The sequence below is a fragment of the Neomonachus schauinslandi genome, chromosome 1 (genome assembly GCF_002201575.2).
Source record: "Neomonachus schauinslandi chromosome 1, ASM220157v2, whole genome shotgun sequence".
Classification (NCBI taxonomy): domain Eukaryota; kingdom Metazoa; phylum Chordata; class Mammalia; order Carnivora; family Phocidae; genus Neomonachus; species Neomonachus schauinslandi.
Window position 1 is genome coordinate 160,665,446 of NC_058403.1, and position 18,032 is coordinate 160,683,477.

The 18,032-nt window shown below is 37.8% G+C and overlaps 1 protein-coding gene and 1 pseudogene across 1 annotated transcript in view; one reads left to right on the forward strand and one right to left on the reverse strand.

Annotated features, from left to right (window-relative positions):
• Nucleotides 1–18,032, forward strand: part of TMCC1 (transmembrane and coiled-coil domain family 1) — a 251,467-nt gene that overhangs the window by 86,712 nt on the left and 146,723 nt on the right. The window lies entirely within an intron of this gene.
• On the reverse strand, nucleotides 2,092–2,191 carry LOC123326974 (annotated as a pseudogene).

Genomic DNA, 18,032 nt, shown 5'->3' on the forward strand with positions numbered 1-18,032 from the left:
ATTAAAGTAAGATATGAAGTCCAATAATCAACTCTTATAGTAGAAATGAATAAAGTAGAAATTTAGATAAAAGAGTAGAAGTTTCCCATTGCTTTCCACATCCACTGTCAAAAGGCCACAGTGAAATTTCTGGAAGTCCAGAAGCCAACAGTCTTAACCTCCAAAAGGTGCTTTAAAGTAGGAAATGCAAGGATATTTATCTTTGCTTCAGGTAATTTGGCAGGTAACCCGATGGTAGCAATGGTTCTTTTTTAAACATTTATTATGATTATTATTTAAGAAGCGCCAAGACGGGGCTCGAACTCAACAACCCTGAGATCAAGACTGGAATTGAGATCAAGAGCTGGATGCTTAACCGATTGAGCCACCTAGGTGCCTCAGCAGTAATTCTTTTTTTTTTTTTTTGAAGATTTTATTTATTTGACAGAGAGACAGCAAGAGAGGGAACACAAGCAGGGGCAGTGGGAGAGGGAGAAGCAGGATCATGACCTGAGCTGAAGGCAGACTCTCAACGACTGAGCCACCCAGGCGCCCCGGCAATGATTCTTTTTAATTCTGTGCTTTTAGGGTTGTTTCCCCCCTACCAAGTTGCTACAGCTATCTGAGAGGTAAGACAAGAATTCTGGAGCATTGTCCTTTTTTTTTTTTTTTTTAAGATTTCATTTATTTATTTGACAGAGAGATAGCGAGGGGGAACACAGCAGGGGGAGTGGGAGAGGGAGAAGCAGGCTTCCTGTCGAGCAGGGAGCCCGATGCGGGACTCAATCCCAGGACCCTGGGATCATGACCTGAGCAGAAGGCAGACGCTTAACGACTGAGCCACCCAGGCGCCCTGGAGCATTGTCCTAAAGGAAGTTCCACTTAACCTTTTTGAGACTTCGATTAACATGGTATCTTAGGTTGGAAGGGACTTCTATAGTCATTTTATTCAGCTCTGTCATATTCTCCCCAAGTGGTTATCTGGCCTCAGAATCTCCCAAAGAAGTCCATTCTACTATGGATTCCTCTGTTAGACAAATCTAACCTATTAAACTGAAATCTATATTAAATTGTATTTCTCCAGTTAGGGCCAGTCAGAGTATATAGTGCCTTTGCAGGCAGGGATTACTTTCAAAATATGTTTCTGAAAAATCCCTTTTCTAGGTGAATAATCCCTAATCCTTGGGGCTCCCCCCTTCCTCCCTTCCTTGATTTTATTTATTTATTTGACACAGAGAGAGAGTTCAAGCGCACAAGCAGGGAGAGCGGCAGGCAGAGGGAGAGGGAGAAGCAGGCTCCACAAGAAGCAGGGAGCCCAATGCAGGGCTCGATCCCGGACCCTGGGATCATGACCTGAACTGAAGGCAGATGCTTAACTGAGTGAACCACCCAGTGCCCTGGATATTCTTTTTTTATTTTTTAATTCAAATATTTATTGATCCAAGCATTCTAAGTGCTAGAATGCAATAGTGAATCCTTAGTATAAACGCTGTACTGTGAAATATTACTCTTATTTATTTATTTAAAAATATTTTATTTATTTGACAGAGAGAGAGACAGCAAGAGAGTGAACACAAGCAGGGAGGGGGAGTGGGAGAGGGAGAAGCAGGCTTCCACTAAGCAGGGAGCCCGATGTGGGGCTCGATCCCAGCACCCTGGGATCATGACCTGAGCCAAAGGCAGACACTTAAGCGACTGAGCCACCCAGGCGCCCCTACTATCTCTATTTTATAAGTGAGGAAAACAGAAGAGTGCGGTTGAAGTGACTTACCAAGTTCTCACAACTGGTTAGAAGTTTACTGGATATCAGAACCATGCCTTTCTAGCTCCAGAAGTCATGCTTTTGACCACTATTCTGTTGTTGCGGGTCTTGCCAAGAATAATCTCATAGCAGTCGATATAGTCTAGAATAGATAGCTCAAGGAGAAGGTTGGCCTAAAGAGTGGCTTAAAAATACTTTCTAGCTATGAGATTCAGAGGATTCTTGGGATACTAAATGAATTGGGAGCCTCCCGGGACTCCACTGGAAAACTACACAGCAGGTAGATTCTTGACAGTCACAGATCTAAATTTGTGGTTTCAGCAATTCACTAAGGACCCCAGAGGACCATGACAAATATGGAATGCTTCACGAATTTGAGTATCATCCTTGTGCACGGGCCATGCTAATCAATTCTATTGTTCCATTTTTGTATATATGCTGCTGAAGCAAACACTGGAGTGTTCTTCCATTATCATAGTTTTGAGTACTTAATCATAGTGGTCCATCAACTTTTTTTTTTTTTTAAAGATTTTATTTATTTATTTGAGAGAGAGTGAGAGAGAGTGCATGAGGGGGGTGGGGTCAGAGGGAGAAGCAGACTCCCCACTGAGCAGGGAGTCCGATGCGGGACTTGATCCCAGGACTCCAGGATCATGACCTGAGCCGAAGGCAGTCGCTTAACCAACTGAGCCACCCAGGCACCCTGGTCCATCAGCTCTTGATTGTTCCAGTTCTTCAGTATTCCTCTTAAATTATGGTCTCTAGAACAGAACATAATATCCAGATATGGATATAGCAGGAACTAGAGCTGAGCTATTACTTTCCTAATTCTAAGGTACTGTTTGGTTCTTTTAATGTACACAGCTCCATTTTGAAATTGTTTTTCCTTTTTGCAATCTGACTTATTTTTCGTATCTTTAATTTTCATTTGGCGAAATTCAGTTGAGTTTTTTATAGATAGTGACTTAAACATGACAGATGCTTAGTAGTTTTGAGAATGTTTGAAATTTTTATAGATAGTGACTTAGACAATTGAAATTTTTATAGATAGTGACTTAAACATGACAGATGCTTAGTAGTTTTGAGAATGTTTGAAAAGAAGACTTCTCTGAAGAACTTACCTCTTGTTTCTAAAATATTTGCTTTTAAGAGTGAGATGCTTTCAAATTATATCTTTTAATGTGGTGTTAAAGGTGGGAAATGTCACTTAATATTTCCTACCTTCAGCACCTGATTTTCCTTACTTTATATTTGTAGTATTATTGTATGGACATGTTCAAATCAGAATAATTAAAAGTTTTGTGGCATGTTTAAGAATCTAGTAATGTATTATACTTAGATCTTCAGGAGCTTTTGTTTTTAAATCATTGCTCAATTCTTTTTGTTTTTGTTTTAATTTTTTTAAAGTAGGCTCCATGCCCATGGTGGAGCCCGACATGGGGCTTGAACTCACGACCCTGAAATCAAGACCTGAGCTGAGATCAAGAGTCGGATGCTTAACCGACTGAGCCACCCAGGCGCCCCAACATTGTCTTCTTTAATGTCTGTTTGGTGATACTTGAAGTCCAAAGAGATTTTGTCTTCAAAACAGAACAGTAATTCCCAGCTCAAAATAATAGAAATTTCAGCCTACTGAGGTAAAAGTCATCTCTGGGATTGCAATGAAGTGTCTGTCAGGAAATGACATGTGATGACAGGGGAGTAGTCTAGGTCTGTAGGAGACAAAGAGGAAGAAATTCTTGTTACCCATTTATTTCCTCTTAGGGGAGGGTAAGATAGCAAATGTTGCTTATCCATCATATTTGTGATATCATGATCTTATACTTCACAGAGATTTTTTATTAAAAATAGTATTGACACTTTCATTGAGGCTGTTAGAAAAATTTGATCTTATAGTGCAAGTTGTAATTGGGAAAGCAGTATTTAACATTTGAATATTGCTTTCCTGGTTTGGATATGAAATTTTTTAGTTGGAGAGAAATTCTCATATTTGATTTCTGAGCTAGTCTTAATCAGATGTTGACAATTTAATTTGAACATAAATCATTTTAGCAAATATCAGTAGCAGGGAATTCATTTCCTGGTTTACTTGGGAAGGATGTTACTAGGAAGTTTTAGTACCATGATTTCTAGAGGCCCTCTGCTGATACCCTCTGGTATTGCTGAGAGTAATGTTTGATGAAGTAACATGCTAATTCTTCTGTATTATGCTAGTGATTCTTACAGCCTGCAGTGTATTTTAAACATAATTTTCTTGGTTAATACTAATATAATCCCAAAGTCTTATTTTTAATTACCAACCAGATTATGGAACTAATTCTTCTGTTTTTATTGAAGTATAACTGACATAAATATCCTATTAGTTTCAGATGTACATTATAGTGATTTGCTATTTTCATACATTATGAAATGATCCCTAGTGATAAGTGTAGTTACCATCTGTCATATACAGAGTTATTACAATATTATTGGCTATATTCCCTATGCTGTACATTATGTCCCCATGACTTATTTATAACTGGAAGTTTGTACCTCTTAATCCCCTTCATCTATTTTGCCTCCCCCACCCCTCCCCCTCTGGTAACCAGCAGTTTGTTTCCTGTATCAGTGAGTCAATTTCTGTTTTGTTTTGTGTATTTTGTTTTTTAGATTCCACATATAAGTGAAATCATACGGTATTTGTCTTTCTCTGTCTGATTTATTTCATTTAGCATAATACCCACTGCGTCTATTCAGGTTGGTGCAAATGGTAAGATTCCATTCTGTTTTATGGCTAATACTCTGTTGTGTGTATATACCATATCTTCTTTATCCATTCATCTATCCATGAACACTTAGGTTGCTTATGAATCTTGGCTGTTGTAAATAATGCTTCAGTGAGCATAGGGTTGCATATACTTCTTCATACAATCCCAAAGTCTTATTTTTAATTACCAGCCAGGTTATGGAACTAACTCTTCATGAATGTTGGCCTAAATTCTGAACTTTGCAAAGATTCTTATGGTTAGTAAATAATAGGATTTTTACTTTGTTTAGGAAGGTTGTTTTGGTTTTAAGTAAGAGAAAGTTGAAAATGTACCTTGAAAACCTAATTTAATGTAAATGTGCTTGCCTTTTTACGATCCTAGATTGTAAAAGATCCTAGATACAGCAGCTTTCCAAAGACTCAATCTTTATTCCCTTGCCTTGCTTTTAGAATTTACTTATAACATGAACATCTTCTTTAATAACTTAAAGTATTTCCTATGTCTGACTCTATTAAAGCATTTTGGGAGTATGCTCTAAATAGCATTATAATTGAAAAGCTGATTTCAAGGACAACAATATAATTTTAAACGTTAATTAAAATGGACCTTGGTATCTTCTTGGGATCACTTCCAATGTTAGTATTCTGAGGACTCCAGCTTAGCACTTTAAATGTAGGTAAATTTAGTCAAATTACATTTAATTTTTCAATTTAGGTTGGACAGATAATGAAAGATATCCTTATAGGTTCCTTTTTCTCTGTGGGTGTGTATGTATGTATGTGTCCACACAGTTGTCACATGCATGGTAGACTTGTTGGAGAGCTGAATAATCCAAGAAAGTCTGTTTATTATTTTGATATTTTGAAAGCTTATTTGGGTGCCATTAATTTCTCATGATGAATATTTATTTATACGTGGTTCATGATACAGTGATGATGAGCATTTAATATCCACCTTGGATCCATAATCATATAGGTAGGTTCCCTATGACCTAATATTTAAAAAAATAAAATAAAAGAAAGGACATTAACTGTCTACAGTAGTGGCCTCCAAATTATTTTGCTCACCCACACCTTTAGCGTATCTCTAATATTTTTATGTTACGAATTGTGCACATATAATTGTTCCTATAAATTACATCCATCATATAACTTAAAAAATAAAAGGATGTGATAGTAATATAAATGGAAGTTACAATGTTTTCTTACCGCAGTCCATTGGATTGTCTTGCATACATACTGGGGTGCATGTATCCTATATTTAGATCAAGATTAAAAGTTAGAATAATTTTCCTCTAAAGAATTTTTGGATAATATGAAAATCATTTATATTTACCTTAGGAATGTGATGCTAACCACAATATAAGAACAGATTTTACAACAGAACTGTACAGTTTTGAGGTAGGCTGTCTTGGGAAGATCAGGCAAAAGCTGGAGAACCACACATCATGCATGTTGTAGGAAATATCTGTGACTCCAGTTGAGAGTCCGGCTGGACTAAACAACCTTTGATACTCCTAAATTCTGTCACTGTAGGTAGGAATTCATAGGTGGAACATTTAAATTTGAAACACTGTAGGAAAGCTAGCCTGTGAATGAAGATCTGGAACAGGACTACACTGGGAAATTGTTCCACTTCTTCATCCAGACCTTCTGCTCAGAACTTCTGCTGTTTTCTTTAGAAATTTGATGATTTCTGATTCTCAGGCCGTCTCCACATAGGAGAAAGTTTTAATGCCTCTTGTAAGCCGATAGCTTGACTATATGGGAGAGTAATACGTAAGTAAGGAATTCCAACAATGAACTTTATCAACAAACTTTTGCTCTGCTTCTTTATACCAAATAAAAAGAGAAGCAAGGAGAAAGAGAACATGAAGCAAGTTTAGAGTGAACAGTTATTTTAGTGTATAATATCTTAGATGACTTAGTAAATAAATTCCCTCTAAAAGATGTAAGTACTATTTAATTAAAAATAATTTGTTCTGCAGTATAATTGAATAGCTTCACTTTTTTAAGCTCAAAATTGTATCACCATAAAAACAAAAACTTTAGTATCCATATACCCCTTCCTTTTTCTTTTTTCTTTTTGGTGAGGGGATGGTTTTGTGAAATCCAGTTAGCAAAGATAAGCCAGCAATAAACTTAACAGCTTTTTCACTATACTTGATTTGAGTATTGTGCTACAGAGTACCTACTTAGGTTTCTCTGTTGTGGTGGTGGTTTTCTTCTCCCCTGAAACACCCTGTTCTCTCATTGTTCACATAGAGGCAGAAGCCCTTCTGCTCCAGTGAGTCTGAGAGTCTAAATTCTGGAATCGTGACTTGAGATTTTTTAAAATGGCTAATCCTGGGGCGCCTGGGTGGCTCAGTTGGTTAAGCGACTGCCTTCGGCTCAGGTCATGATCCTGGAGTCCCGGGATCGAGTCCCGCATCAGGCTACCTGCTCAGCAGGGAGTCTGCTTCTCCCTCTCCCGCTCCCCCCTCTTGTGCTCTTTCTCTGTCTCGCTCTCTCTCTCAAATAAATAAATAAAATCTTTAAAAAAAATAAATAAAATGGCTAATCCTGCATTTGTTGAGATTTCCTTCTCAGGACCACTTCTCTTTTTAAAATATGAAAACCACAGAATGAATGGCCATAAAAGTGAAAGAGAGTCCTAATTCTGATCTGTTTATTTCTGAGTGTTTCTTTATATGAATTTTAATAATGGAGTAGTACGTCACAGGAACTGAAGATTCGTATAACCTACCCCATATGGATGTTCTGTGGGAAATGTTTTCTGGAACTTTAGTGAAATAGAAGGTTATAGAACATAATATAATCTTGGGGAGCATATGTTGTGTTTATTAATAAAAGTCTCATATGTTAAGCGGCTATGCAAATACTCATCTAAATAACCACCTATTATAGTGTAGGAGTAGAATATCTTAAACATTGTTTTCTGGTATTAGCTCACCAGAGGCTTTCCAACAACATTGAACTTGTTTTCAACGATTGTAGATTGTTCAGACCAGAACTATACATTCTTCAAGGTTAAAGAACAGTGTCCATGTTTTCTTTTGCTTGGAACTGTTGTCTGGTACAAAGATGCAAAACAGTTGAAGACAGCAGTCTACCCACTTTGTTATTGAAACTGATGTTTGTGATTGGAAACATTTCTCTGATAAGCTTCTTTCCATTTTCCATTTTCCTTGGGTATCACACAATGTCTTTACAAAATTTGTGATGAGTTACACCAAAGATAGAATCAAATTAAGTTTAAGCAGATAAATACCTGTGAGGTTAATTTATTCTTCTTAGAAATGTTCCCCCAGAGGGCTTTCAATATAAGGTGATCTTGCTTAAGTTTCTTGGCAAAAAAATGGAATTCAGGCTGTTTTCTGTTGTCAGAAGTTTAGCTTTGTGAGAATGGGAATAAAGATTTTATGATCTGATTACAGCTCAGGAGACTTTAGGCCACAGTATAAATTACCTGCCTTGGGTCTACATACTGGTTTGGGATGTATATCCCTTATTTTTTGCTCCTAGTTCTATGGCCTTATCTTTCGTTGCATTCAGGTGCAGAGATTTGTGGATTGGTACCGACATCTAAGACAAGCTTGACTTTTTTATCTTGTTTTCATCATTATAAGGATTTGTAACTCTAGTGTTTTACTAAATAAAGTCAATTGAATAAAATTTTTTCTTATTTAGAGGGTTCACGCTTTGTCACATATAGACTGTGTTTACTGAGTATTTTTTTCCTTTTAGTGGGATTTACCTAAAAATTAGGTAAAAAAGAATTACCTACTGTTGAAACTGGCAAAAAAAAAAAAAATCTTTGCAAGAGGAATTGATGTTTATATAAGGAAAAAACATTCCTCTGTGTCTCTCCTTTACTACAGCACACAACTACACTTTACTTCTGGTCACGAGATGTGTGGGTTCCTCCCCCCTGACACCAAGCACTTCTCTGCAATACCAGCTGGGTGTTCCACAATTTGATGCAATTCTGACCTTACTTGAGGATAGGTTCAGATCCCACAGATTAAGGGCACAGACCCACAGGACTGCCTCCCCTCCCCCTTCAGCTGCCATTGGCAAATCCAGGTTTTCACCTGTGCTTTGACCAGCTGGCTATAGATGAAATGATCCCACCACTCACCGCTTGGGTTCCATTAATTTGCTAGAGTGGCTTACAGAACTCAGGAAAATATTTTACTTACTAGAGCACAGGTTTATTATAAAAGGATATAACTCTAGAATGGCCAAGAGATGCAAAGGGCAAGGTATATAGGAAGAGGTGCAGAGCTTCCATGCCCTCTAGGTATGTCTCCTTCCCAGAACCTCCATGTATTCACCAACCTGGAAGTTCTCAGAACCCCATAGTTAAGGCATTTTTGTGGGAGCTTCATTACATAGACATGATTGATTAGATCACTGGCCTGTGGTAATTGATCACAATCTCCAGTCCCTCCTTAACTCCTTGGAGGTGAGGGTGGGTGGGGCTGAAAATTCCAACTCTAATTACATGGTTGGTTCCCCTGGCAACTATCTCCCATCCTATGGTTAACTAAGGGCTTTCTTTAAGTCACTGCATTAACATAAAATCAGGTGTGGTTATGGGGGCTTGTTTTGAATAATATGTCCCCTTTATGCTCCAAAGCTATTTTAGGATCTAAGGACAAAAGACCAAATACTGTAACAAAAGATGCTCCCTTTGCTCTTAATGCTTAGGAAGTTCCAAGAGTTTGGGGAGCTATGAGCCAATAACTGGATAGAAGACCAAAGAATATTTATTACAAATCACATATTTATTACATATCATATGCTGAAAATGTCAAAGCCATCCTTTTTTGTATGATTGAATGTTTAAGTCTATATTTTTCTGTAGAGACTTTCTCTCTCCTTAAAGATTAGAGCCCTTGGGATTTTTCTTCCTCTTAGCTCTTATCATTTGTTGTTTGTAGCTTCACAATTCTGTATTGTCCTAGTACTGTTTTTTTGAAATCACAGCTGGAAAATCTGAAAAGCATTTTGACAAAGGAAGACTGAATCATGACCTTAGATCAACAATAAGCTACAGGAACAAATTAAGCTAAGAAATTAATATTATTTCAGGGGCACCTGGGTGGCTCAGTTGGTTAAGCAACTGTTTGGCTCGTCATGATCCCAGAGTCCTGGGATCAAGTCCCGCATCAGGCTCCCTGCTCAGCCGGGAGCCTGCTTCTCCCTCTGCTTTTCTCTCTCTCTCTCTGTCAAATAAATAAATAAAATCTTAAAAAAAAAAAAATTAATATTGTTTCAGATATATATTTTTGTCTTTAGTCTTTCAGAGAAGTGTGAAACCAAAAATTTAAAAGTCGTCTCTGCTTTTCAACACAATTAGAAGTATAAAACATTCTACTTGCTTATAAATTTGCTTAAATTTTTTGTGAAGGAGTTTCTGTAGACTCATATACTACCATTTTTCAGATTCTTAGAGCTCTCACAAACAAATGTTTTTTTCACCATATCTAACCCAAGGAAAATTTATTTATTTATTTATTTATTTTTTAAAGATTTTATTTATTTATTCATGAGAGATAGAGAGAGAGAGGCAGAGGCAGAGGGAGAAGCAGGCTCCCCGCGGAGCAGGGAGCCTGATGCGGGACTCGATCCCAGGACCCTGGGATCATGACCTGAGCTGAAGGCAGACGCTTAACCGACTGAGCCACCCAGGCGTCCCAGGAAAATTTATTTTAACCTTTATGTTTATCATTAAAACATTTATTTAAAAAAAGCCACTAATCAGAACTCTTTATATTCTGTTTCCTTTCTCAGGCAACAGTTTTTAAACTTTTAACTTTTTATACTGGAATTTATTTAAATATTTTCTAAATAATAAGCCATTTTCTTTTTTTTTTTTTTAAAGATTTTATTTATTCATTTGACTGAGAGATACACAGCGAGAGAGGGAACACAAGCAAGGGGAGTGGGAGAGGGAGAAGCAGGCTTCCCGCAGAGCAGGGAGCCCGATGTGGGGCTCAATCCCAGGACCCTGGGATCATGACCTGAGCCGAAGGCAGACGCTTAACGACTGAGCCACCCAGGCGCCCCCATTTGTTTCTGTTGTAGATAATATCTGTTGATTTCCTACATGAAGATGATGATTAAGCTCTCTTATCTTTCCTGCCCACATCTTATTAAAATTTCAGTTAAATTTTGATAAACTGTTTACATATGCCAATGTAAGTATTTTTACATTGTTGGGGAATGGAAAATTTTCCTCTGTCCTTTGAGGTTCTTTTGGCTGGTACAAGAATTAAAGTGACATAAGACAGATTAAGAGGAGAAATCATATTTGATTATTTAAATAAGGTGGCTCCATAAGAATATGAGGCCCACAGGAAGTCAGGCAGTTGAGGCTTATATGCCATCCAGAACTAAGGAGAAGTGGGCAGGGGCCTGGGACTTCAAAGGAAAGGAAGACAATTCACAGGAAGATGAAAAAGAGTAAATGTTTGGTAAACAGATGTTTGCTGGATCATACAGATCCAGTGGGGCATAGAGAGGAATTGTAATAAACAGACTTTGCTCCCTGTCTACCACACCAAGTTCAGGTTATACTGTAGTTACCTGTGGTGATAGCTCCCTTCCTGGAGCAGGTCTTCTATCTAAATTCTTTTAGGCATTTGGGGGAAGGTTAAAGTTTCTTTGTGAGCCTCTGATTCTTAAAAATAATTAGCCTAGAATCATCCACATGCCAAAGATACACATTATGGGGTGGCAAATTTTGCTCTGTTCCAACAGCTTGAACCTTATAAGTACAATATGATTACATTTTCCTTTTTATACAGTTTTTTTGTCTCTGGAGTTAATTGCTTCAATATTGATTGTTCTTTCTAGCTGTAATTGGGTCATTTCCAAGTTCTGAAAGAGCTGCAGATCTTCTGAATACTTTTAAAAACATCGTGTGTTCTTCTCAGTTTCATCTTCTTGTTGCCCTCGCTTCTCCAGTTTGAATGGATTACTTTATTTTTTTTAAAGATTTTATTTATTTATTTGACAGAGAGAGACAGAGCGAGAGCAGGAACACAAGCAGGGGCAGTGGGAGAGGGAGAAGCAGGCTTCCCGCTGAGCAGGGAGCCCGATGTGGGGCTCGATCCCAGGACCCTGGGATCATGACCTGAGCCGAAGGCAGATGCTTAACGACTGAGCCACCCAGGCGCCCCTGAATGGATTACTTTATTTATTTATTTATTTATTTATTTTAAAGATTTTATTTATTTATTTGACAGAGAGAGACACAGCGAGAGAGGGAACACAAGCAGGGGGAGTGGGAGAGGGAGAAGCAGGCTTCCCGCGGAGCAGGGAGCCCGATGCGGGGCTCGATCCCAGGACCCCGGGATCATGACCTGAGCCGAAGGCAGACGCTTAATGACTGAGCCACCCAGGCGCCCCTGAATGGATTACTTTAAAAGACTGTTGCACACCTTTTGTTCTGGGACTCCCTTCATCTGTTAATAAATAACAGATTCCCTGTTTCTTTGATTTAATGTTGTCTTCTTCATTGCTTTATTCCTTTCTTTTCATGAAGCACATTCTCCAAGAGCCTTATAAAAAAGGATGCATAGGAGATAATTTTTTAGAAATTGTGCCCATTTCGGGGCTCCTCAGTGGCCCAGTTGGTTAAGTGTCTGACACTTGATTTTCGCTCAAGTCATGATCTCAGGGTCATGAGATCAAGCCCTATGTTGGGGCCTGCACTGAGTGTGGAGCCTGCTTAAGATTCTTTCCCTCTTCCTCTGCCCCCTCCCACTTGGGCACATCCATGCACACCCTCTCCCTCCACAAAGAAAAAAAAACTATGCCCCATTTCAAAATTCCTTTATTTTACTCTAATACTTCCATTTACTGTAATACTTCATTGACTTGGTGTGGAATTTTATGTTGGATAGAATTTCCTCATACAATTTTTAAGCACTGTGTCTTTATTTGCTCATTGCTAGTATTGCTATTGAAAAATCTGATGCCATACTGATTCTTGATCCTTTGGATAGCATCTTTTTTTTCTCTAGAATTTTCAAAAGTCTTCTCTTTATTGTCCTGAGGTTTTACAAGTTGTTCCTTGGTGTGAGTCTTATTGGCATTTGTTGGGCTGGATACTTAGGGGTCCTTTTAATCTGGAAAACTGAAAGATTGGATCTTGAAACATTTGTTTTACAGAACTATTGATATATTTTATTCCATCAAAACCAAAAATTTATTTTCCCCACACCTCTCACTAACCTGCCAAGCACTTACCTGACTGGAGAAAAGCTGATTTTGTTTAAAAATTTTATTATGTAATATTTTATTCATACTAAAAAAACTTTATGTAAGCTGTGATGATACACAATAATAAATGACCTATCAACTGACCACACAACTTAAGAATGGGAACATTACCATCACCATGCTCTTTGAGCCATATGTGATTCTCCTACTGTCCAAAATTTTGTATTTCATTCACTTTAGTTTTTATTTATTTTTTATTTTTTAAAGATTTTATTTATTTGACAGAGAGAGACACAGTGAGAGAGGGAACACAAGCAGGGGGAGTGGGAGAGGGAGAGGGAGAAACAGGCTTCCCGCTGAGCAGGAGCCCGATGGGGGGGGCTTTATCTCAGGACCCTGAGATCATGACCTGAGCGGAAGGCAGACACTTAACGACTGAGCCACCCAGGCGCCCCATCACTTTAGTTTTTAAAAGGTAGTTAATTATGTATGTATGTGACATTAAGCGAACTGTTCTTTGTTGTACTTGTTTGGGGGACTTTATTAAATGGTATTATACTTTATGTAGTCTTGTATGACTTGCTTTTTATGCAAAAATAACATGCCTGAGGTTGATCCATGTTATTGCATATAGCCATAGTTCACTTATATTATTTAATTTTTTTCTGTACTTATTGTGTTCTTTTTGTTAGTCAAAGATTGAGTCTCCTGATGTACTCTTTTGTGTCTTTCTTTTATTCTAATTTCTGGGAAATTTCCTTAAAAGTTATTTCCCAGTCCTTCTATTAAATATTTCTTTGTTAGAGGTTTTTCTCAAAAGTCTAGTCATCCATGGCTTTCTCTTTTTATTTGAGAGAGGCATTAAAATGCTCTGGGAAGCTATCCTTTGTGAAGGCTTTTGTAGGTTGATGGTTTTTACCATAGAGTAATTAGGCAGAGATCCATTTTATTGGAGGCCCTTCCAGTTGTCAGTGTTATAGTATAGGTCTTTTCGTCAGGTTTTTTTTTTTTTTTAAGATTTTTTATTTATTTGATAGAGACACAGCGAGAGAGGGAACACAAGCAGGGGGGAGTGGGAGAGGGAGAAGCAGGCTCCCAGCCGAGCAGGGAGCCTGATGTGAGGCTCTATCCCAGGACCCTGAGATCATGACCTGAGCCGAAGGCAGACACTTAACGATTGAACCACCCAGGCGCCCCTCTTCGGTCAGTTTTTCCAGAGGAATTGTTCAGACTCTTGCCTTTGGGAGTGGGTGGATGATGGCAGTGGTAATAAGCCTGGCTGCATGTGTTCTGGAAGACTGGGAAGAGGACTGAAATTCTCATCTCTCAGTTTAATCCTTCTGTCCTCAGAATGGTACCTCACCCCAGCCCTCATCTGCATCTAGAGTCTCTCAGTCTGGAATCTTTCTGGTCCCTTGTTTCAGTGCACCTCTGGACTGATCACCTGTGTGGTAGGAGAATGATCTGCTGATCCGACTGCTTATTATAAATAGTTTTAACCAATTCTTCTATTTTCAGGCCCAACTCTATGCCCTTGGTTTTAAAGGAGCCCCTAATACTTGTGTAAGTCCTGACCTTTCTGTAGTTTTAGCATAAGTTGGCTTGCTTCTTGTTGATTTCCTCACACCACCTACTACTCTGCCAAACACTTACTGACCGGAGAAAAGCTGAAATCTAAGTCATTTATTACTGGACCATCTGTTTTTCACCTTCCAAAATTTTATTGACATCTCTTATCTACTGCTGTATCCTCTTTAGTTCTCCCTGCCTTGGTGTGTGTGTGCATTTTATTATTTAATTTTAGTAGAAAGCCAAAGTGAATGTGTTCAATCTTTCATGTTTACTCCATTAATCCCCCCCCCTTTTTTTTAAAGATTTTATTTATTTATTTGACAGAGACAGAGATAGCGAGAGCAAGAACGCAAGCACCAGGAGAGGGAGAGCAGGCTTCCCCCTGAGGAGGGAGCCCGATACGGGACTCGATCCCAGGACCCTGGGATCATGACCTGAGCCGAAGGCAGACGCTTAACGACTGAGCCGCCCAGGTGCCCCATTAATTCCCCTTTAAAGAGGCTTTTATTAGAATAGAAATTTGAGGGATTTTGATATAGATACGCCCTCTAAAGTCTTCTTTGTCCCCAAAGTAGAAATCACAAAAACATTCATTTCTGAAATAAACAAAAGTCAAGGTATGGAAACAGTCCACCAGTGACTGAATGGATAAAGAAAATGTGGTGTGTTTGTGTATTTCATATATATGATATATAGAATATTAGCCATAAAAAATAATGAAATCTTGGCATTTGTACCAACATGGATGGGCCTTGAGGGCATTATACTAAGTGAAATAAATCAGAGAAAGACAAATACTGTATGATCTCACTTGTATGTAGAATCTTAAAGAACAAAAAACAGCAAAGAAAACCCCACCAAAAAAGCTCAAGCTCGTGGATACAGAGGATGGTTCCTTGAGGTAGGGGGTGAGGGTAGGTGAAGGGGACCGAAGTACAAACTTCATTTATAAAATAAATTATGGGGATATATTGTACAACATGGTGACTATAGTTAATAATACTGTATTGCATATCTGAAAGTTGGTAAGAGTAGATCTTAAAAGTTCTTATAAGAAAAAAATATTTATGATAGCAGGTGTTAAGACTTACTGTTGTGATCATTTTGTAATATATGCAAATATCGGATCATTATGGTGTACACCTGAAACTAACACATTTGTCTGTTATACCTCAATTTAAAAAAAATGCATGATTCCTTTTGTCTAATAAATCCACTTCTAGGAACTCTTCGACATGTTTGCACACATTTAAACTATAAAAAGAAAAATAGAGCCACTGTTGTGAAATAGAAAAGACAGACTTCAGTCCATTTGTTTCTTCCTATTAGCCCCTAAAAGGACAGCATTTCTTTTCTTTAAAGATTTGTTTATTTTAGAGAGAGAGAGCGCACGTAGGGTGGAGGGGCAGAGGGAGAGGGAGAGAGAGAATCTCAAACAGACTTCATGTTAAGCACAGAGCCTGATGCGCGGGGCTCGATCTCACGACCCCGAGATCATGACCTGAGCTGAAATCAGGAGTTGATAAGCCACCCAGGTGCCTTTGGACAGCATTTCTATTTTTTTTTTTTTTTTAAGATTTTTATTTATTTATCAGAGAGAGAGAGACAGAGGCAGGCAGAGGGAGAAGCAGGCTCCTCGCTCAGCAAGGAGCCCGCTGTGGGACTCGATCCCAGGACCCGGGGATCATGACCTGAGCTGAACGCTTAACCGACTGAGCCACCCAGGCGTCCCTGGACAGCATTTCTATAGCAAAATCACCTTTGTAGTTATCTTCTGTCTCAAATTCTCTTTATTGAATAGCTAGATGGGAACTTCATTGGCCTAGAGTGTTGTAGACAGAATAATCTTTTCTAAAATTTGATTTTAGGGGCACGTGGCAGACGTGCTGAAGGCAGACACTTAACAAGCTGAGCCACTTAGGTGCCCCTAGAAATTTATTCTGTAGCATTCTTGGAAGCATTCCTATAGGAGGGAAGGATGAAATAAAATGACAGCCCAATGCTATGTAAGAGGGAGAGTTGAAGTCCTCGTTTAGTGTAACTTCTAGGTTCTAGAGCTGTATCAGAGTCCCTTTTATGTTCTAGAAATTCCACACTATTGAGGCTAGAGGCTATAAGTTCTGTGGAGTACCAGTTTGATATACAACACCTGTGGATATGAACACTAACACACACTACCTAAAGACCTGGCTGCCATGCTATATATCTGTGTAGGATATCAGTAAATATCAATATAGCTGGAGTAGTATTGCTTAATTTTATTTACTTTGTATATAATTTGCATCTATATTTCCTTAAGTTAGTTAATAGTTGAGCTTTAAAATTATAATATGACTGTTGAGGTTTAAAGCATTTTAGAAATAAAATAGACAACAACAATAGCAAAAAGGATGGAGGAGAGGTAATGGAGTCAAATTGTTATTAAGGTCTTGTATTGTTTGGAATGTGGTTAAAGTAGACTATAGCAAGTTAGGAATGTGTGTTATTATTTTCTGGGTAACCACTAAAAGAATAACACAAAAATGTGTAACTAATAGAAGAAATAAAATGGAATATTAAAACTAGTTGATGAATAGAAAAGCAGGAAAAGAAGAATAAAGAACTCATGAGATAAATTTAAAATAAATAGCAAGATGGAACTAGACAGGAAAAGATAATACCATGCAAATACTAGCCAAAAGAAAGGTGATTAAGCTATGTTAATATCAGATAACTTAGTTATTAAGGCAAGAAGTATTACTAAAGATAAAGAGTGACATTTCATAATGCTAAAGTGGTTCTCTTAATGGAAAGATATAATAATCCTAAACAACCTTCTCTTGTTCCTTGGTTTGCCAACCATTCGTATGTGTGGTCTTTGGGTCTTTTCTTTTGACTAGTGTTCTCATTTTTTACTGCTAGAGATGTTTCTTTAGTCTGTGAGGGAAGAGTTGTTCCTTTGTCTCTCTGACTGGTACTGTCATATTCAACATGCTCTGGGCATTGTAAACAATTGGAAGGGGTACCACTTGAGAGAACAAAACCTCAGAATTATAATTATTTCATTTAGTGTTGCAGTTATGTCTAATGTAATTGTTCTTTAAAAAATGCCAACTATGAGCTATAAAATGTAAATGAAGACTAAAGAAACGGATTCTTTTTTAAAGAATTTTTTTTAAACATTGTGTGATTATATCGAGGTATTATAAAGAACAAACCAGAAAGGAGTAGTTGTCTGTTCATTTATAAGGATTCTTGACAATAAGCCTTTTTTTTTTTGGTACTGGGTATTTAAAGCTCTGCAATGATGTGTTATTGTCAAAACTCTTCATTTCTATCTGGAGAGAATGTCCTATTATTTAGAGAAGATCCCATTTTTCTGGAAAAAGACATCTGTTGGTTGATTTACATGCCTAAATGCAAGAAAAGGAGAGGAATTTAAGGAAACAAAAGTGCTGAATCAAGGGGCATACTTGGAAATAGAAATATAATTAGTATCACTTTAAAAAAATTTGTGGTAAATAAGACATAACATAAAATTTACAATTTAACTCTCTTTAAGTGTACAATTTAGAAGTATTAAGTATATTCACATTGTTTGCAAACAGATCTCCAGAACTTTTTCACCTTGCAGATCTGAAACTCTATATCCATTAAACAACTCTCCCTTTATCCCCCTCTTTCCAGCCACTGGTAACCACTATTTTACTTTCTGTTTCTTTGAATTTGATTAGATATCTCATATAAGTAGAATCATGC